General features: G+C 36.5%; 1 long non-coding RNA gene across 1 annotated transcript in view; it reads left to right on the forward strand.

Moving 5' to 3' along the window:
- Positions 1-23,161, forward strand: part of LOC134737022 (uncharacterized) — a 395,911-nt gene that overhangs the window by 300,282 nt on the left and 72,468 nt on the right. The gene's annotated exons all lie outside the window — the stretch shown is intronic.

Here is a 23,161-nt window from a genome sequence, read left to right on the forward strand (position 1 = left end):
AAAAAAAATGCAGAGGATTTAGACCACATGCACTGCAACTAGCTTGAGAAAGGAGATGGGTATCACTGGGTTAGGCAGTGATATGTGTATATGATAGGCGATTAATGATTGAAAACCTTTTATAAAACCCTCTAATAAAGATACATCTTTCTCACATTGAGTACAAATATATATTTGAGTCCAAAATACTGTTCTTAAAAATTAGGTTCTTTAATATGATAATATGTAAGTAACTCAGAACAATGGCTGACTCATGGTTTGATCTCTAATAAAATTAATTAAAATCTTTGTACAACTTATGAGTGTTAAACTCAACTGTCATTTCTTGAGTTGTTATTAATTAACTATTAGCAAGTCTTGATTGGAAGTCAAGCCTGATAACCTGAAAAGTAAACAGGAGAAACTCTTTCCCCAATTAATGGACACTAGAGCTACAATGGCCTCCTTTCTTTCTTTCTCCAAGTCCCACTGCTTGAATATACCTCTCATATTAACGAATGATCTTTCTATCACTTAGTGCTGCCAAAATCCAATACCAAAAGGACCCAGCAGAAACCGCATCCCTAATCAAAACTGAGCAAATTCTCATTCATTGATTCGGTCTTTTGTAGGAATGAGGCATACTTGGTGTTTTATTGATTTTACCTTCAAAAGGCAGCATGGACATTAAGAAAGAAAAGGTTCTTTTTGAACATATTTGGTACTTTTGTTGTTGTTGCTGTTGTCATTGTTGAAAATCTCACTCCAGTCTAAAATGGTTAAGATTTTGTGACCATGGCCAGGCTTAATTGGAAGACACAGGAACTAAAACCAAAATTCCCCTGTGTGACTCAATAACAGAGACAGAATTTTATTTAGAGAACAAAGAGACAGCCCATTTCAAATGCTATGTTGTGTTAATTGGGTTGACAAAAGGCTGGAAACTGTTATTTAAAAATCCTAATTAATACTTGACATTTGTTAAAGAATGTAACAATTTACAAAGTTTACATATGCTTTTTAAATTTTAATCTTACAATTTCCTGTGGAGTATGTTAGACAAGTATTAATAAATGACAAGCTTTGTAAGTGAAAGGACCAAAACCATTAATTAGAGCAAGTAGATGCTGGAGAGGCAGTGTAACTATAGTATAGGGGTTACAAGCATGGACTCTGGAGTGAAGCACACCAGGGGTTAAATTTTGACAATGTTATTATTGTATAACTACTGATTAATTGTAAGTTGATTACAATTCACTGTCTTTATTAGTACAATGACAATAACCATATCTATTTTACATGGTTGTTTTGAATACAAATTAGGCTATATATATTATATTATATATAATATAAACATATATTATATATTATATAACATATTATATATTATATAATATATATATTATATATTATATAATATATATTATATAATATATATATTATATATTATATAAATATATAGATTATATATAATATAAATATATATTATATATTATATAAATATATAGATTATATATAATATAAATATATATTATATATTATATAAATATATATATTATATATAATATATATATATTATATATTATATAAATATATATTATATATAATATAAATATATATTATATATTTTATATATATATATAAACACTGTTTAGTGCCTGAAAGAGAGTAAACATTCATTGAATGTCAACCAGTTTTATTACATGTGTCAAGATTCTAGTCCCTTGTACCTACTTCATTGTTTTTATTTTACATTTTAGTATTGTGGTAGGTAGACTACAAATTGATCACCAAAGATGCCTGGTCCTAACCCATGGAACCTATAAATATTACCTTATTTGGAAAAATAACCTTTGCAGATCTGTTTAAGTTAGGGATTTTGTGATAGGAAGATTATTCTGGGTTACTTTAGTAGGCCTTTAATGTCATTACAAGTCCTTTTATAAGAAAAAGGCAGAGGGAGATTTGATGTACAAACAGAGGACAAGGTGATATGAAGATGAAAGCAAGAATTGGAGTGACAGGCACGTACCAAGGAATGCTGGCAGTCACTAGAAGGTGGAAGAGGCAAGGAATGGATGCTCCTATGGAGCATTTGGATGGAGTGTGGCCCTGCTGACATATTTGATTTCAGACTTCTGACCTCCAGAATTGTGACAAATTAAATATCTGTTGTTTTAAGCCACCAAGTTTGTAGTAGCTTGTTACAGTGGTAGTAGAAAACTAATATAGCTCTACATATTCATTAACTTAATAACTTATTTATTCTTATGTAGTATATTGATAAATAATACTGGAATAGTAGCTTACCATTTTTTTTTAACATGTAGGATAGGCCAGTCAGCTTTTGATACATCGTATCATTTACCAACAATCCTAGGAAGCATTTCTCTTGGCAATGAGTTCTTTGAATATAGGGAACTAAAAAATTCTATATTAGCCGGTATCACTCCACCTCCTGTAAAGCGTGAGTGCTCTTTGAGGATGCAAATGGACCAGGTACACTTCAGTCCCAGGACATAAGGATTAATCACTTATTCCTATGTTGTTCCTAATTTTCCTGCAATTGTATCTTCTTATTATATATAAATAAAAGAGATACTACTTGAGACATTCAGATACAACTTGTAATAATCTTTATCAGTACAGTCAGTTGAGTCTGAGATACCTGCAATACACTCTATCCTTTCACCTTAGTGACCATATTTTTGTTGGATAAAAATATCTGCTGATGAATTGATATATAACCTTCAAATAAATTAGAAGCACTTATTTATTGTAAAACATCCTGGACTAACACCCTAAACTTCGATTTACTCTAGACGTTGGATGTCATCTGGGTGTCTGAACTAGGGTAAAAAATCTTCAACAGATGACAGTTGGGTAGATAGGAAATGCCTGACTTCTGCTCAGAGGTGGCTAACGCTGTGGCAGGTTCAGGTATTTTGAATAATATAGAGAAAATAATGAATTTTTGAAATTTTGATCTTTCACTCACATCTTTGCCACTCTATGCAGCTGAGAAAGCTCCTCAGCTGTGACCTCCCTTTTTCTTTTAGGGAAGTCACTACTGAAGAGCTTTTATTATTTGCTTTTATTATTATTGAGGCAGAGTCTCACTCTGTTGTTGCCCAGGCTGGAGTGCAGTGGCACGATCTCGCCTCATAGCAACCTCCACCTCCCAGGTTCAAGTGATTCTCCTGCCTCAGCCTCCCAAGTAGCTGGGATTATATGCATGCGCCACCACATCCAGCTAATTTTGTATTTTTAGTAGAGATGGGGTTTCTCCATGTTGACCAGGCTGGTCTTGAACTCCCAACCTCAGGTGATCCACCTGCTTTGGCCCCCCAGAGAGCTAGGGTTACAGGCATGAGCAACTGCGCCCAGGTAAATTTGCTTTTTAAATCTAGCATGAGCTTAGTTATCACACAATTTTGATCAATATAACCTTATAACCTAAATTAATTTTTGAGTTTAATTTATTGCAACTGCTCTTTGCCTGCTCCTTCTTGCTTGCTTCTCTGTGCCTGCCCGTCCGTGCCTGCTGCCATGATTATGAGGCTTCCCCAGCCACATGGAACTATGGCCGAACAGGAAAACAGCTCCGGTCTCCAGCTCCCAGCCCCAGCAACACAGAAGACGGATGATTTCTGCATTTCTGCTTGAGGTACCGGTTTCATCTCACTAGGGAGTGCCTAACAGTGGGTGCAGGACAGTCGGGGAAGCGCACTGTGCGTGAGCCGAAGCAGGGCTAGGCATTGCCTCACTCGGGAAGCGCAAGGGGTCAGGGAGTTCCCTTTCCTAGTCAAAGAAAGGGGAAACAGACGGCACCTGGAATATCGGGTCAGTCTCATCCTAATACTGCGCTTTTCCAACGGGCCTGGAAAACGGCACACTAGGAGATTGTGTCCCGCACCTGGCTCAGAGGGTCCTATGCCCACGGAGTCTCACTGATTGCTAGCACAGCAGTCTGAGATCAAGCTGCAAGGCGGCAGCGAGGCTGGGGGAGGGGCGCCCGCCATTGCCCGGGCTTGCTTAGGTAAACAAAGCAGCCAGGAAGCTCGAACTGGGTGGAGCCCACCACAGCTCAAGGAGGCCTGCCTGCCTCTGTAGGCTCCACCTCTGGGGGCAGGGCACAGACAAACAAAAACTCAGCAAGAACCTTCACAGACTTAAATGTCCCCATCTGACTGACAGCTTTGAAGAGAGTAGCCCAGCACGCAGCTGGAGATCTGAGAACGGACAGACTGCCTCCTAAAGTGGGTCCCTCACCCCTGAGCAGCCTAACTGGGAGGCACCCCCCCAGTAGGGACAGACTGACATCTCATTCAGCCGGGTACTCCTCTGAGACAAAACTTTCAGAGGAACTATCAGACAGCTGAATTTGTGGTCTCACGAAAATCTGCTGTTCTGCAGCCACTGCTGCTGACACCCAGCCAAACAGGGTCTGGAGTGGACCTCTAGTAAACTCCAACAGACCTGCAGCTGAGGGTCCTGTCTGGTAGAAGGAAAACTAACAAACAGAAAGGACATTCACACCAAAAACCCATCTGTACACCACCATCATCAAAGACAAAAAGTAGATAAAACCACAAAGATGGGGAAAAAACAGAGCAAAAAAACTGGAAACTCTAAAAAACAGAGCACCTCTCCTCCTCCAAAGGAACGCAGTTCCTCACCAGCAACGGAACAAAGCTGGATGGAGGATGACGTTGACGAGTTGAGAGAAGAAGGCTTCAGACGATCAAACTACTCTGAGCTACGGGAGGAAATTCAAAACAATAGCAAAGAAGTTAAAAACTTTGAAAAAAATTTAGAAGAATGGATAACTAGAATAACCAATGGAGAGAAGGGCTTAAAGGAGCTGATGGAGCTGAAAGCCAAGTTTCCAGAACTACGCGAAGATTGCAGAAGCCTCAGTAGCAGATGCGATCAACTGGAAGAAAGGGTATCGCTGATGGAAGATGAAATGAATGAAATGAAGAGAGAAGGGAAGTTTAGAGAAAAAAGAATAAAAAGAAATGAACAAAGCCTCCAAGAAATTTGGGACTATGTGAAAAGACCAAACCTACGTCTGATTGGTGTACCTGAAAATGATGGGGAGAATGGAACCAAGTTGGAAAACACTCTGCAAGATATTATCCAGGAGAACTTCCCCAATCTAGCAACGCAGGCCAGCATTCAGATTCAGGAAATACAGAGAACGCCACAAAGATACTCCTTGAGAAGAGCAACTCCAAGACATATAATTGTCAGATTCACCAAAGTTGAAATGAGGAAAAAATGTTAAGGGCAGCCAGAGAGAAAGGTCGGGTTACCCACAAAGGGAAGCCCATCAGACTAACAGCTGATCTCTCAGCAGAAACTCTACAAGCCAGAAGAGAGTGGGGGCCAATATTCAACATTCTTAAAGAAAAGAATTTTCAACCCAGAATTTCCTATCCCGCCAAACTAAGCTTCACAAGTGAAGGAGAAATAAAATACTTTACAGACAAGCAAACGCTGAGTGATTTTGTCACCACCAGGCCTGCCCTAAAAGAGCTCCTGAAGGAAGCACTAAACATGGAATGGATCAACCGGTACCAGCCACTGCAAAAACACGCCAAATTGTAAAGACCATCGAGGCTAGGAAGAAACTATAGCAACTAACGAGCAAAATAACCAAATAACATCATAATGACAGGATCAGATTCACACATAACAATATTAACGTTTAATGTAAATGGGCTAAATGCTCCAATCAAAAGACACAGACTGGCAAACTGGATAAGGAGTCAGGACCCATCAGTGTGCTGTATTCAGGAAACCCATCTCACGTGCAGAGACACACATAGACTCAAAATAAAGGGATGGAGGAAGATCTATCAAGCAACTGGAAAACAAAAAAAGGCAGGGGTTGCAATCCTAGTCTCTGATAAAATAGACTTTAAACCAACAAAGATCAAAAGAGACAAAGAAGGCCATTACATAATGGTAAAGGGATCAATTCAACAAGAAGAGCTAACTATCCTAAATATATATGCACCCAACACAGGAGCACCCAGATTCATAAAGCAAGTCCTCAGTGACCTACAAAGGGACTTAAACTCCCACACAATAATAATGGGAGATTTTAACACCCCACTGTCAACATTAGACAGATCAACGAGACAGAAAGTTAACAAGGATATCCAGGAATTGAACTCAGCTCTACATAAAGTGGACCTAATAGACATCTACACAACTCTCCACCCCAAATCAACAGAATATACATTTTTTTCAGCACCACACCACACCTATTCCAAAATTGAACACATAGTTGGAAGTAAAGCTCTCCTCAGCAAATGTAAAAGAACAGAAATTATAACAAACTGTCTCTCAGACCACAGTGCAATCAAACTAGAACTCAGGATTAAGAAACTCAGTCAAAACTGCTCAACTACATGGAAACTGAACAACCTGCTCCTGAATGACTATTGGGTACATAACGAAATGAAGGCAGAAATAAAGATGTTCTTTGAAACCAACGAGAACAAAGACACAACATACCAGAATCTCTGGGACACGTTCAAAGCAGTGTGTAGAGGGAAATTTATAGCACTAAATGCCCACAAGAGAAAGCAGGAAAGATCCAAAATTGACACCCTAACATCACAATTAAAAGAACTAGAAAAGCAAGAGCAAACACATTCAAAAGCTAGCAGAAGGCTAGAAATAACTAAAATCAGAGCAGAACTGAAGGAAATAGAGACATAAAAAACCCTTCAAAAAATTAATGAATTCATGAGCTGGTTTTTTGAAAAGATCAACAAAATTGATGGACCGCTAGCAAGACTAATAAAGAAGAAAAGAGAGAAGAATCAAATAGATGCAATAAAAAACGAAAAAGGGGATATCACCACCGATCCCACAGAAATACAATCTACCATCAGAGAATACTACAAACACCTCTATGCAAATAAACTAGAAAATCTAGAAGAAATGGATAAATTCCTCGACAAATACACCCTCCCAAGACTAATCCAGGAAGAAGTTGAATCTCTGAATAGACCAATAACAGGTTCTGAAATTGTGGCAACAATCAATAGCTTACCAACCAAACAGAGTCCAGGACCTGATGGATTCACAGCTGAATTCTACCAGAGGTACAAGGCAGAACTGGTACCATTCCTTCTGAAACTATTCCAATCCATAGAAAAAGAGGGAATCCTCCCTAACACATTTTATGAAGCCAGCATCGTCCTGATACCAAAACCTGGCAGAGACATAACCAAAAAAGAGAATTTTAGACCAATATCCTTGATGAACATTGATGCAAAAATCCTCAATAAAATACTGGCAAACCGAATCCAGCAGCACATCAAAAAGCTTATCCACCATAATCAAGTGGGCTTCATCCCTGGGATGCAAGGCTGGTTCAACATACGCAAATCAATAAATGTAATCCAGCATATAAACAGAACCAAAGACAAAAACCACATGATTATCTCAATAGATGCAGAAAAGGCCTTTGACAAAATTCAACAACTCTTCATGCTAAAAACTCTCAATAAATTAGGTATTGATGGGACGTATCTCAAAATAATAAGAGCTATCTACGACAAACCCACAGCCAATATCATACTGAATGGGCAAAAACTGGAAGCATTCCCTCTGAAAACTGGCACAAGACAGGGATGCCCTCTCTCACCGCTCCTATTCAACATAGTGCTGGAATTTCTGAACAGAGCAATCAGGCAGGAGAAGGAAATAAAGGGTATTCAATTAGGAAAAGAGGAAGTCAAATTGTCCCTGTTTGCAGATGACATGATTGTATATCTAGAAAACCCCATTGTCTCAGCCCAAAACCTCCTTAAGCTGATTAGCAACTTCAGCAAAGTCTCAGGATACAAAATTAATGTACAAAAATCACAAGCATTCTTGAACACCAATAACAGACAAACAGAGAGCCAAATCATGAGTGAACTCCCATTCACAATTGCTTCAAAGAGAATAAAATACCTAGGAATCCAACTTACAAGGGATGTGAAGGACCTCTTCAAGGAGAACTACAAACCACTACTCAATGAAATAAAAGAGGGTACCAACAAATGGAAGAACATTCCATGCTCATGGGTTGGAAGAATCAATATTGTGAAAATGGCCATACTGCCCAAGGTAATTTATAGATTCAATGCCATCCCCATCAAGCTACCAATGACTTTCTTCACAGAATTGGAAAAAACTACTTTAAAGTTTATATGGAACCAAAAAAGAGCCCGCATGGCCAAGTCAATCCTAAGCCAAAAGAACAAAGCTGGAGGCATCACGCTACCTGACCTTAAACTATACTACAAGGCTACAGTAACCAAAACAGCATGGTACTGGTACCACAACAGAGACATAGATCAATGGAACAGAACAGAGCCCTCAGAAATGATGCCGCATATCTACAACTATCTGATCTTTGACAAACCTGACAAAAACAAGAAATGGGGAAAGGATTCCATATTTAATAAATGGTGCTGGGAAAACTGGCTAGCCATATGGAGAAAGCTGAAACTGGATCCCTTCCTTACACCTTATACAAAAATTAATTCAAGATGGATTAAGGACTTATATGTTAGACCTAAAACCATTAAAATCCTACAAGAAAACCTAGGCAATACCATTCAGGACATAGGCATGGGCAAGGACTTCATGTCTAAAACACCAAAAGCAATGGCAACAAAAGGCAAAATTGACAAATGGGATCTCATTAAACTAAAGAGCTTCTGCACAGCAAAAGAAACTACCATCAGAGTGAACAGGCAACCTACAGAATGGGAGAAAATTTTTGCAACCTACTCATCTGACAAAGGGCTGATATCCAGAATCTACAATGAACTCAAACAAATTTACAAGAAAAAAACAAACAACCCCATCAAAAAGTGGGCAAAGGACATGAACAGACACTTCTCAAAAGAAGACATTTATGCAGCCAAAAAAACACATGCAAAAATGCTCATCATCACTGGCCATCAGAGAAATGCAAATCAAAACCACAGTGAGATACCATCTCACACCAGTTAGAATGGCCATCATTAAAAAATCAGGAAACAACAGGTGCTGGAGAGGATGTGGAGAAATAGGAACACTTTTACACTGTTGGTGGGACTGTAAACTAGTTCAACCATTGTGGAAGTCAGTGTGGCGATTCCTCAGGGATCTCAAACTAGAAATACCATTTGACCCAGCCATCCCATTACTGGGTATATACCCAAAGGACTATAAATCATGCTGCTATAAAGACACATGCACACATATGTTTATTGCGGCACTATTCACAATAGCAAAGACTTGGAACCAACCCAAATGTCCAACAACAATAGACTGGATTAAGAAAACGTGGCACATATACACCATGGAATACTATGCAGCCATAAAAAATGATGAGTTCGTGTCCTTTGTAGGGACATGGATGAAACTGGAAACCATCATTCTCAGTAAACTATCACAAGGAGAAAAAACCAAACACCGCATGTTCTCACTCATAGGTGGGAATTGAACAATGAGAACTCATGGACACAGGAAGGGGAACATCACACTCCAGGGACTGTTGTGGGGTGGGGGGAGGGGGGAGGGACAGCATTAGGAGATACACCTAATGCTAAATGATGAGTTAACGGGTGCAGGAAATCAACATGGCACATGGATACATATGTAACAAACCTGCACATTGTGCACATGTACCCTAAAACCCTAAAGTATAAAAAAAAAAAAAGAAAAAAAAATAATAATTTATTGCAACTTTCTGAGCTCAAGCAATCCTCTCGCCTTAGTCTCCTGAGTAGCGAAAACTACAGGCACACGTGACGACACCTGGCTAATTTTTGGCAGAGATGAGGTTTTGCCATTTTGGTCAGGCTGGTTTCAAACTCCTGAGCTCAAGCAAATCACAGGCCTTGGCCTCCCAAAATGCGAAGAGGCGTGAGTGACTGTGCCTGACTTCATTTCAGTTTTAGATTGTTCAGAAGCCAGTGATTATAAGCAATTATAGGAATCTAATAATGCTGACACAACACCATATATTCAGCCCACATGAACACTCACTGTGAACTGGACCGTATACAAGAGTCCATTTTAAAATTTATCCTCAGGCCACCATAGACCCTAATAGTAACATGAGGACATCATGGTCCTTTGGGTCTCCATATTAGGTGTTCGGTTTTCTGTTCTTGTATTAGTTTGCTGTGAATGATGGTTTCCCATTGTGGAAGAGAGTGTGGCAATTCCTCAAGGATCTAGAACCAGAATTACCATTTAACCCAGCAATCCCATTACTGGGTATATACCCAAAGGATTATAAATAATTCTACTATAAAGACACATGCACATGTATGTTTATTGCAACACTGTTCACAATTTTTGAAATTGTGATCTTTCAGAGTTATGATTTTGATAATTTTTATTATTATTATACTTTAAGTTTTAGGGTACATGTGCACAATGTGCAGGTTTGTTACATATGCATCCATGTGCCATGTTTGTGTGCTGCACCCATTAACTCGTCATTTAGCATTAGGTATATCTTCTAATGCTGTCCCTCGCCCCTCCCCCCACCCCACAATAGTCCCTGGTGTGTGATGTTCCCCTTCCTGTGTCCATGTGTTCTCATTGTTCAATTCCTATCTATGAGTGAGAACATGCGATGTTTGGTTTTTTGTCCTTCCAATAGTTTGCTGAGAATGATGGTTTCCAGTTTCATCCATGTCCCTACAAAGGACACGAACTCTTCATTTTGTATGGCTGCATAGTATTCCATGGTGTATATGTGCCACATTTTCTTAATCCAGTCTATCGTTGTTGGATATTTGCCTTGGTTCCAAGTCTTTGCTATTGTGAATAGTGCCGCAATAAACATACGTGTGCATGTGTCTGTATAGCAGCATGATTTATAGTCCTTTGGGTATATACCCAGTAATGGGATGGCTGGGTCAAATGGTATTTCTAGTTCTAGATCCCTGAGGAATCGCCACACTGACTTCCACAATGGTTGAACTAGTTTACAGTCCCACCAACAGTGTAAAAGTGTTCCTATTTCTCCACATCCTCTCCAGCACCTGTTGTTTCCTGACTTTTTAATGATGGCCATTCTAACTGGTGTGAGATGGTATCTCATTGTGGTTTTGATTTGCATTTCTCTGATGGCCAGTGATGATGAGCATTTTTGCATGTGTTTTTTTGGCTACATAAATGTCTTCTTTTGAGAAGTGTGTGTTCATGTCCTTCGCCCACTTTTTGATGGGGTTCTTTGTTTTTTTCTTGTAAATTTGTTTGAATTCATTGTAGATTCTGGATATTAGCCCTTTGTCAGATGGGTAGGTTGCGAAAATTTTCTCCCATTTTGTAGGTTGCCTGTTCACTCTGATGGTAGTTTCTTTTGCTGTGCAGAAGCTCTTTAGTTTAATTAGATCCCATTTGTCAATTTTGGCTTTTGTTGCCATTGCTTTTGGTGTTTTAGACATGAAGTCCTTGCCCATGCCTATGTCCTGAATTGTATTACCTACGTTTTCTTCTAGGGTTTTTATGGTTTTAGGTCTAACATGTAAGTCTTTAATCCATCTTGAATTAATTTTTGTATAAGGTGTAAGGAAGGGATCCAGTTTCAGCTTTCTCCATATGGCTAGCCAGTTTTCCCAGCACCATTTATTAAATAGGGAATCCTTTCCCCATTTCTTGTTTTTGTCAGGTTTGTCAAAGATCAGATAGTTGTAGATATGCGGCATTATTTCTGAGGGCTCTGTTCTAATCCATTGATCTATGTTTCTGTTGTGGTACCAGTACCATGCTGTTTTGGTTACTGTAGCCTTGTAGTATAGCTTGAAGTCAGGTAGCATGATGCCTCCAGCTTTGTTCTTTTGGCTTAGGATTGACTTGGCCATGCGGGCTCTTTTTTGGTTCCAAAAGAACTTTAGTTTTTTCCAATTCTGTGAAGAAAGTCATTGGTAGCTTGATGGGGATGGCATTGAATCTATAAATTACCTTGGGCAGTATGGCCATTGTCACGATATTGATTCTTCCAACCCATGAGCATGGAATGTTCCTCCATTTGTTTGTATCCTCTTTTATTTCATTAAGCAGTGGTTTGTAGTTCTCTTTGAAGAGGTCCTTCACATCCCTTGTAAGTTGGATTCCTAGGTATTTTATTCTCTTTGAAGCAATTGTGAATGGGAGTTCACTTATGATTTGGCTCTCTGTTTGTCTGTGATTATCGGTGTACAAGAATGCTTGTGATTTTTGTACATTGATTTTGTATCCTGAGACATTGCTGAAGTTGGTTATCAGCTTAAGGAGATTTTGGGCTGAGACAATGGGGTTTTCTAGATATACAGTCATATCATCTGCAAACAGGGACAATTTGACTTCCTCTTTTCCTAATTGAATACCCTTAAAATTTTAGAGATTTTGATGTTTTGGGATTTCAACATTATGAATTACGGCATTCGGGATTGTATCTTTTGGGATTCTTTCCCAAAACCCATTTTTAGGCAATTTCAAAAGAGAAAACTTTATCACTCTTTTACAGTGAAAATCAATGTAGGGTAGTACTGATTAAGGATATCAAGGTTGGTGCCATACACCTCTGGATTCCGATTCCATCTTTGCCACTCTATGTACCTGAGAAAGCTCCCCAGGTTTCTGAGATACACACAGAATGTTAACAATTCTGCCTAGGAAAAGCTTCAGAACCCTCACCCTGCACTCAGCTACTTCTCACTGTCTTCTAAATGTGGGTTGAAGCGACTTGACAGACCAGGGAATTCTATGAAGACTGAAATCTGCTTAACACTACAGAAGACTATCCTGTACTAACACTCTGAATTCTGATTTACTTGAGACATTCAGATACAACTTGTAATAATCTTTAACAATACAGTCAGTTGAGTCTGAGATACCTGCAATACAGTCTATTTCACCTCCGTTCCCATATTTTTGTTGGATAAAAATATCTGCTGATGAATTGATATACGATATACAACCTTCAAATAAATTAGAAGCACTTATTTATTGTAAAACATCCTGGATTAATACCCTGAACTTCAATTTACTGTAGACATTGGATGTTATCTGGGTGTCTGAACTAGGGTAAAAAATCTTCAACAGATGACAGTTGGGTAGATAGGAAATGCCTGACTTCTGCTCAGAGGTGTCTAACACTGTGACAGGTTCAGGTATTTTGAATAATATAGAGAAAGTAATGTCTATTAAGAGGGAGGGGGAGGGATTGCCTGGCTTTTGCTAAATTGTATTGATGCCCTGCCTGAAGAAGCAAAATGAGAAAGCAAAGGCTAATAATGGCTAAACAAGAACCAGAGAGCTTCTGTGGTGACTTATAGAGTCTCTCATCACCTATAGTGGAATCGTGGAAGCAGTTCCCTAGAGGGAAGGATCCTGTGTTGTCATGGCAAATACACAGTATGTGGTTTCCCAGGTTTTACCCAAGAGCACCTACAACCAATTACTTAAGTAACATATACTGGTAAAAGGGGAATAATAAGACATTCTGAGGACTACAAAGCACAGGAGCCAGCTATGGTTTGAATGTTTCGCCCCTCCTAAACTCATGTTGAAACTTAATCTCTTATATAACAGTATTAAGAGGTGGAGGTTTTAAGAGTGATTGGGTCGTGAGGGCTTTCCTTCATGAATGTGAACCATTCATAGATTAACAGATTAATGAATTAAGGAGTTCATAGATTGATGAATTAATGGATTCATAGGCTAATGGATTAATGTATTATCATGGGAGTGAATTAGTCATGAGGGTGTGTCTTGTTAAAAAAGCATGGTTGGCTCTCTCATGAGCTCCCTCGCCATGTCTTGTCCTGTGTAGCCTCAGGACTGTGTAGAGCATCCTCACCAGAAGAAGGCCTATATCAGGTGTAGCCCTTTGACATTGGACTTCTCGGGCTCCAGAACTGCTTTTTTTTTTTTTTTTTAATTTATAAATCACCCAGTCTCAGATATTGAGTTACAGCAATAAAAAACAGACAAAGATGGAACCAAATTGACACCTAATATGGAGATCCAAAGGGCCATGATGTCCTCATGTTACTATTAGGGTCTATGGTGGCCTAAGGATAAATTTTAAAATGGGCCCTTGTATACAGTCCAGCTCACAGTGAGTGTTCATGAGCCCATCCGGTGGTTATATCCTCAGTCCCTAAGTGCATCATTGACATTCATTGACTTACTTACTAGAGTAACCCTTACTTTAGGGACCTGCTCTGTGGAATAAGAACTATCACTGTGAGGAAAGCCAAATGAAAACCTCTAGTTGCCCTAACCTCACACACATACATACACATAGGTCAACAAAATAAATAAATCAAACAAAAAAACATTTTACTTTTGAAGGAATGGTAGACCTATCAACAAAGACCTAAACTGAGCAGGGATGGTGGGGACTATACTGTATCTATCTAACTTTCCAGGCTGGCTCTTGTAGAAACTAGATAGATTGATGAGATGGTAGAAGAAAAACCCTTTGAAGATTCATGAACTGGCTGCTTCAAGTTACAGAGGGTCTAGAAGTCAAGGTACCCTCTCCAAAGTAAAAAAAAAAAAAAAAAAAAATTGCTGTATCTTGCATGCCCCACAAAAAGGAAGAAGCATAGTGCCTGGCAGGTCTCTTTGAGTCATGGAGGCAATATATTCCTAGAAATATTATTAACACAGAATGTTTTCAGCTTTGAGTGGGACCTGGAGGGTGAAAGGGCACTGTCATAGGCAAAACGACAGTACAGTCAGTCTTCCTTCTTGGGACATGTGAACCTAAAATGTTAGAGGGGTCAAAGATAGAGAGAGAGAGATGCAGTACGGAGCTTGTAAAAATTTCTGAAGGGGAGTCACAATACACATCTTGGAAGGTTAAGGCCATGCCTTCTGCAGCAAGGTGCTCCCAGAAACAGGTCTGTGCTCTCAGGGCAAAGTAGAGTTAGATCACTTGACGAAGGTACACAAAGTGACCATGCATTCAGAACTATTACTAGCTTTGCTTTGTTGTAATTTCCAAGTCATAAATTCAGGTCATCTAAGCAGTAGTCCATAGAAAAATGGGCTTGGTACAACTGTGAAAGCGTCCAAGAAGGACCAGTGCATACAACTAAGTTCTGTTAACGGACAGCTTAGACACCCTAGTTGAGCAACTATCTGATTCAATGCTGCAGTTGCTGATTTTACATGCATGATATACTTGCTAATGTCGTTGTAGACTCAAACTATTGATAACATAGTGCACTTTAATAGTTTTCATAAATCAGCATTTCTAAAAAGTATTGCCTTTAATTAAATATGTGTTCTTTCTTCCTTTTGATCATTTTCAGGACTGCATCTGTTTACACTCCCATTCCCTTACATTAAAATTATGAATGAGAGAATAATATATATATAGTAATGAATATAAATTCCCATTGAATTCTGGTAAAAATCATTATGGATACTTTTATAAAATTAAGATCAGTTTTAAAACCAAGTTTTTAAGAGGTCAGATAATGTTATGTATATAGAGAGAAAGGAAAATAATGATAGAAATAGGTGAATAATGTATAATAATTTTGTGTAATTGAAGTTAATAACCAGAGAAAAATTCAAAAACCACAAAGCATTTATAAATCAAATTTAAATTTATTTAGTTTTCAAAGGTATACATGAATAGGAGATTGACTTGGCTAAGTCCTTATGTCTGGGTTAAATCACTGGACTGTTAGGCTTCTTACACAATATCACTAATGTAACTCAATGAATTAATATAATTTAGAAGCACAGAGAGCAGGACAATGTGTGCCACATGGATGGAAAAGACATGAAGACAAAAGCATGTTCTGAGTTTTACCAATTCCATACCTTTCATTCCTCAAGCTCTGAATTCTCTATTTGCTAATAAATAAAAGTAAATATCTGAAGATATAAAGCTGGCTTTCAATTGTGGACTTTTATAACTTCTATAAGCCATTATGAACTACCTCAGAGTTGAGAGCCTATTTCTTCTAGTCCAGACACTGAATAGTTTTACTTGCTCTATTGTTGGGTTTATGTAGACAATGCTGAAAGGAGACATTTCACAGCTCTGCATTAACAAAATGCTTATGCAAATAAAGATTATGACTTAGCAAAGGAGCCAAAGGGAACAAAAAAAGGCTCATTCTGAGAACGCAGTCTACCCCTACAGAAGCTAATTAGCAGAAGACCTCCAGACCTTTTGTGTCTTGGACACCAGAATGAGTAGTATTTTTCTGGTGTGCATTCATTGGATGAGTTAGGTGCACTGACTAGTTCAATACTACACCAAGTTGTTGCCATCTGGATTATGTTATTAGTACCCAGCCTGGTCTCATGTTTCTGTTAACAATTGAAGAAAACTGAAATGACTGGGAGAGAAATACGTTGCAGTATCAAAATGACACTGTGTTTTTCATTGGCAGTGTAGTCCTCTATTGTCATGTGGATAATCAATTCACATTCAAAGTTGGTCACTCTCTGCTAACACTCATGGCCACAGATGTTATCGATGATCATAAATGAAGTCAATGCCTCTTAAAATCTTGCCACACTCTATTTCTCAGTTACCTGATGTATCAGACCATTTGGACTGCCTTTTTAGTCATTAAGAATTTGTAGTTTCCTGGGGTTCCCTGGGTAACCTTTCATTTTAAGAAAACATGGAATTGGGAATTACAGTGTGCTCAGAAATAGCTACCATTTCAAAAGCTAAAGATTCATTTAAATTATGGAATGTGAAAATGCGAGTCCTAAAAATACTAACAATTTATATTTATGTGTAGAGTTTTAGTTAACTATAAAAAGGTGCAGATTCTTTTTCAGAAGTGTAGGTGCAATTGATCACTGGCCCTTAACTCTGTTTCTCGACACTGTAAGTGTAAAACTAATGTCACGATTATTTTTTTAAATAGAAGTCTCGGTGGATTATATAATTTTACATTAATTCCTGCCTATATCTAAGTGTTAAATGTACTTTGCCTAACTTCATATAATATCTTCTATGTTTACACTTCATAATTTCATGGGAAACTTGTTTCTTAGGTTCTGAAAATATAGCTTAACATATCAAAAATAATTATGAAAGTGAAGACAATTAATTTTGTAAAAATCTTTGTTATATTCCAGGGTGGGAGGAATAATGTCTATATTATAAGAAAATGAAAAAATTGATGGTAAAAACTCCAATTAACATACTAACAATTTTATAAATCAATACTTAGCAAACTGACTTTATTGGATTAACTGGATTGTTTAAACACATTGTCTTGTACCTGCATGCTTGATAGAGCCATAAATCCCATTCCTAGAGTGGTAAAGTCATATTTCAGAAAATAATAAAGCAATTAATATGAATATGGGGGTGAGATTTATCATAAAAAGAGTAAAAGTGATTGTATTTTAAAGGGATGTTCAAAGCCCTTTCATCTTTTTTTGAATTCTCTTAACAGTCCAAGATAAACAAGGCAAGTATTTACAATATTTTCATAACAATTCACATATGCTGTAGAAGATTACTCTAACACAGTAACTTAACACTTAGAAGATGCAGATTCTTGTACGGACTGTGCCACAAATTAGCTGTTTGACACACATAAATAATTTCCCCTTCTTTGAAACCTTGCTTTACTCCTTTCATCTATAGCAGGGGTCCCCAGACTCCCGGGCCACGGACTGGTACCAGTCTGTACCAGCCACATGGTACCAGTCCATGCAGCAAGGGGTAGGCAGGGGCTAGGGAGCATCCCTGCCTGAGCTCCACCTTCTGTGAGATCAGAGGTTTCCAAAAACGTATCTGAGCCACCAGCTAAACTTCATGAGAGAAAGCTTTTACATACTCTTACTTACCACTCTTTTTTTCAGTTTCTTGACATTTCTTGGCATGTAATAGACAATTTGTTTAGAAACTTGTTCAATAGTGACTGGCTTGGTGATAGAGACACAATTCTATCTCTTGACATCACTTCTTTAGTCAGAATTTTTTGTTTTATTTATGAGATTACCATTAAGATGTATTTGTGTTAATAAATCTAATATTTAAATACAGTTTTGTAGATCTAGGCTGGATGATCTGTATGATCTTCTAATTTTATATAATTGAGGTCTTTTGAAGGTTTTGCCTGCCAAAGGTTTAAAAGCTAAAATAGAAATAGTATTGGAACCCAAGCTTCCTGACATGGTAGTCACAACTTTTTTAAAAATAAAACTACCCAAAATAATATTTCATTGAAAAAAGTGATTTTTCAGACTCTTTGAACTCTTCAAGGAACCAAAGAAATACACTATAATGTTTAAAAACATGGTTTAAAGATAGTTACAGATTCCTAGACCAACTCTGTAACCTACAACTTGCTTATTTAATATGTAAAATAAAAACAGTAATAACATTTCCTTAGGAGATTCTTATGAAAATATAAATAATATAACAACAGATGTGTGCAAACTAAAAATTAATAAACTGGAAAATACATTAGAATTAATTATTCTAAATAAAGCATAGAGAGAATAAAGAGGGAACAAAGAATAAAAAAGGTTAAGAGGTTAAAATAAATATAGTAAGTTTTCTAAAGATACATTTAATTGTAGTTCCAAGAGGATGGGAAAGAAAGAATATGACAGACACAAACTGGAAAAGAGAGATGAATCTTTCCAAATACCTTCTGTTGATTCAAACAACTGTAAGAATATCAAGCAACTAAATAAAAAGCTATGCGCATCTAGAAACATCATTATGAACTTTAAACTACTGAAAAGAATAGCAAAATCAAACAAAAAAAGTCAACGAGAAGGGAGAGAAGTGAAAGAGAGATTATCTCCAGAGGTTGGAATATTAGGTCATCAGCTAATTTCTCAACAGCAAAAATGAAATTCAAATGCAGAGCTTTGATAACACCAAAGTGTTTAAAGTAAAAGTTCCCCATCTAGAATTTTACTTCCACCAAAACATACTTTCAAAAATGAAGAAAAATAAAGACATTTCAGAAAAGCAAAACCAGAAATGTTCATAACAGTACACACTGAATTAAATTTAAAGATTGTTTTGTATTTAACACAAAAGAAGTTTTACATGAAAGAAGAAATGAGGAGCAAAGTAAGTTGCAAAATTAGTAGGTAAATAAAAGATGATTAGCCACTATGTAAAATAATCTGAATGATTTGAGAAGGGGTTCCAGAGACAGAATTAAAATACATGAGAAGAGAATGCATGTAAGTTAGCAGGGATACATGAGCATTAACATACTTAAGATTATTTTAGCTCTCAGGAGAAAAGAAAAAATGTTTGTCAGTTTTAGACATTCATGTTAACTATGTATGTCACTATTCCTAAGGAAACCAATACATAAATAAACAACCAAACAATATTGTACTTCCTTGACTACCTGAGAGAAAAAATTAAAGATGAGAAAAAGTAATCGGTGAAAAATGTTAATAGAAAAAAAAGGAAACAGATTGAGCTGGACACTTCTAAAATGCAAAGGAAAATGGTAGATACAAATTCAGTTGTATTACTTATTATATTAAATGGAAATGGAATAAATGCTCAAACAAAATTACAAGGGATTTAGTCTGGAGTTTTTAAATTTAAACCTATTTTATTTGATAATTTAGAACATAAAGAATTAATATAGAAAGAGTAACAGTTAAAAGATAAAAAATGTGAAGAATAGTTAAGAGGAAATTTATAGAACTGGGAGATACAAAATTAATTTTAAGGCAAATTGCATTAGAGATAGAAAATTTATTTCATAATTTAAGAAACATTAAAACGTATAATAATTAAAATGATTGATATACTGGTATAAAAATATATAAAGCCACAACTAAGAAAACATAAGGAAATATAGACAAATTCTTAATATATTTGGGTATTTTAAAACACTTCTTTTAGGAAATATAGAAAAAGCTGTCAGAAATCTATAAGGAAACAGTACATTTAGCACTCTTCAGTGAACAGCCCTTTATAGGATATCAAACCATAAAAGTTTAAATTATGCATTCTTTTAATGCATGGGCAGTAAGTGTTTAAAATGGGCTCTATTCTGTGTTACAAAGCAAGTTTCAACAAATTTGAAATGATTGGAATGATCAGAGTATATTCTCTGACAACAGTGCTGTTAAGCTAGAAATCCATAATAAAAGCATAACTAGAAATGTCTGATACTCCTAGAATTTACAAAATGTATTTCTAAATAATTCAAGGCTTAACTATGCAATAAAAATGGAAATTATAAAATAATTTGAATGCAACAATTGGAATACTATACTACCTTTTAAAGCTTATGGAATGCAGCTAAACCAGTATTTTGAGGTTTAGATGCTTCCATAAGCTTTAAAATGTAGTAATACATTAGCTTGAAATGTCCAAGTTAGAGAAGAAGGGCTAATCACTAACATTTTAACTATCATGAATTTACATAATGAACAGTAAAATGAACACATTATCCCAATGTTGGTATGAAATAAATAGTAAAGAGCAGAAATTAATGAGAGGAAACACACACACACACACACACACACACACAGAATCACACACACATGCACCCAAACATACAGTAGCTCAACATATCAAAAAGTTGATTCTCTGTAAGAAATAATAAATTTGGCAACTTTTAGATGAAATCCATCAAAAAATTTAATTGTAATCAATAATAGAATTAAATGATTCTATTATGTACCAACAGCAGAATTCAAGGATATTCTTTGATGACATGGACATTAAAACAATAATAAAACTCACAATATAAATTCATATTTCAGTAAAATATGTGTAGAAGAATATTCAAAGAAGATTTATTCTTAAAATAAAAACACTGAAAACAACTCAAATGCCTATCAAGGGTAAAATGGATAGATAAATTATGGTATTTCTATAATAAATTATCTACAAGTTAAAATTATGGCTATACACATCATGGGTACTTCTCCCAGTCTCAATATTGAACAAATTAAACTAGGCACAAAAAATACACATCACATGATTTCATTTATATCAAGCTCAAGATTAGTCAAAGTTGATGATGAAGATAGAAAGCTGAATTGTGGTTACTATTCGGGGTATCAGCCCAAAAGTGGCATATTGAAAACCAATGGGGTACTGGATTTGTTTTTTATCTTGTTCTAGGTGGTAATTACGTGAATATGTGCATCAGTAAAAATTCATTATGTTGTATATTTAAGATTTATGTACGTTATAAATATATAACTCAAAGTATTTCAGTAAGAAAACATTATGGACAGATCTATGACAATAAATTTTAACAATACAAGACTAAATGAATAAATTTTCAGAAAAATATAACTTACCCAAATTCCCAAACTGACTTTAACCTGAGTTGTCTTGTGACTGCAAAATAATTCTAAAAATAAATGTATACTACACCCCTCAAACAAATATCACCACTACAACATACATATGCACACACACCCAAAACAGACAGACTGAAATGGTTTGGCAAATACTTAGTATCTTCAGTAAAATAACTGATAAGGAACTAAAATAAGGGAAGAGAGAAATAGAGAAGCTATCAAAATGAGACAGGGTGATAATAAATAAACTGAAGGACATTGAAAATGACTTGTTGAATTAGCCAAGCGGCATAATAAAACTTTGTTGCTATATATATATTTCTCTAAAATTTTCAATAATTCATAGTTTATTAATAGATTTTGTAAATTATGCTATAAGTTTGTGTGTGTGAAATTCAAACAAGGAGATATATATTACATCTGGTGTTAACACCCACAATTGCTAACACATGGCACAGGAAGTCAAAGACTTCATAAGAGGGCTTGGTGAGGGCCCTGGTTTTCTGTGAGCTAAAGAAGTATATGTGTAAAACAGGGCTTCATTTACTGAAGATGTACAGGAGCTAGGAACAACTAGGTGATAGCTCTGTGACTCCATATTGATAGACATTCTGTTTTTCAGCTTTCTAATGTAAATGCTGGTCTTACATAGATAGCATGTTTGAAGAGGAGGTAAGCATCCATCATAAATAAGAAAATAGAGTAAAAGATTAATTTTTTTCATTATCTCCCATTTATGAATTTTAAATTGTGTCTCACTAGGCTGTGAGACCCCAGGGACAAGGAGTATGTTGGTCACTTTTGCATACTTCCATTATTAGGGATATGTTATAATACAAACATGGTGTTTGCATTGCATTTGGTTGAATCCGTAGAAGTTATAATAGCCCAATTGAAACATATTTATGTTGTTTACATGACTGAAAAATATGCATGAAATTAAACATGATATGGTTGTGTTACATATATTTTTGCATATTTTGAATTCAGAATAGCTAATGCTTAGTTCTGATACCATACTTTCAGAATTTTTGTTGGATATTTTTCAACCACTGTAGCCTTGTTACAATCCTCAGGATCCTGAGAATCCTGTCAAAATTCTGACTTAGAATGTTCTAAAGGTTTGTTTTTAAAATACTGCTGTATTAATTTTATGGGGCTATATAGTCTTTGAATGATTCTTTTGAAGGGAAGGTGTTGTAATAATTCTATAATTACTCAGTGCAATTGAGTTCTGAAAATTGTTGTTGGTTTAGGAAGTTAAGCCACATTGCTGCTATGGTTTGAAGATTTGTTCCCCCTGTCTTGCCCCCACATGCACATATTTATATGTTGAAACCTTATGACAAAAGTGAAAGTATTAGGAAGTTGGGCCTTTTGGGAGGTGATTCAGTCATGAGGGTGAAGCCCTCATGGATGGAATCAGTGCCCTCATGTAAGAGGCCCTAGGGAGTTACCTTATCTTTTCCTCCATGTGAGGACACAGTGAGAAGACTTCCACTATGGAAACAGACCCTCATGGGACACAAAATCGCCAATTCCTAAGTCTTGGACTTGTCAGCCTCCAGAACTGTGATACATAAATTTCTGTTATTATAAGCCACCCAGTTTATGGTATTTTGTTTAGCAGCTCAAATGGACTAAGACATGGACGATATTTAAAACAGCGCGTTTTAAATGTAAGTCACATGATCTCTAACTTTAAAGCTCAGACACAGTCTTAGAGCTTTAATCAAACTGGAAGACAGAAGGGAGAGTTGCTGATGAAGGCTTAATTCAGGTCTATTGGCTTTGGGATATTGATTGTTTATAAGTTCTGCTTTCATAAACTTGATGCTAACTGGTAATGCTGGACTAGATATATGAGCTTGTAGTC

This window comes from Symphalangus syndactylus, chromosome 6 (assembly GCF_028878055.3).
Source record: "Symphalangus syndactylus isolate Jambi chromosome 6, NHGRI_mSymSyn1-v2.1_pri, whole genome shotgun sequence".
NCBI classification, from domain to species: domain Eukaryota; kingdom Metazoa; phylum Chordata; class Mammalia; order Primates; family Hylobatidae; genus Symphalangus; species Symphalangus syndactylus.